The 241-nt window shown below is 44.8% G+C and overlaps 1 protein-coding gene across 1 annotated transcript in view; it reads right to left on the bottom strand.

The window, feature by feature from the left end:
- The window catches only part of LOC125502746 (BTB/POZ domain-containing protein 9-like), a gene marked incomplete at its 5' end in the record, with an annotated part of 2,935 nt that overhangs the window by 1,001 nt on the left and 1,693 nt on the right, over positions 1 to 241 (bottom strand).

The raw sequence follows: 241 nt of genomic DNA, 5'->3' as shown, positions 1-241 counted from the left end.
TGTTGTGGGTTCCAACAATTTTTATGTACTGCACCACTCGGGTTTCGAAGTAGAGGTACTGCCACGATCGACAGCAGTACGGGCTGTAATCAACCACACGCACCCAGTCTTTCTGATCTATTGACACTTCTACATAGTAGGAGTATGATCTGTGAAGAGTTGAATAAATTTGAAATGGATAAACCGATGCGTTTAAAGGCGCGCACTCTTTGCCCGAATTACTGACTGCAGGTTTCTTCCC

This window comes from Dendroctonus ponderosae, unplaced genomic scaffold (genome assembly GCF_020466585.1).
Source record: "Dendroctonus ponderosae isolate FM_Combo_2020 unplaced genomic scaffold, Dpon_F_20191213v2 Dpon_F_20191213_10, whole genome shotgun sequence".
NCBI classification, from domain to species: Eukaryota; Metazoa; Arthropoda; class Insecta; order Coleoptera; family Curculionidae; genus Dendroctonus; species Dendroctonus ponderosae.
This window is presented reverse-complemented; position numbering and strand designations above follow the sequence as displayed.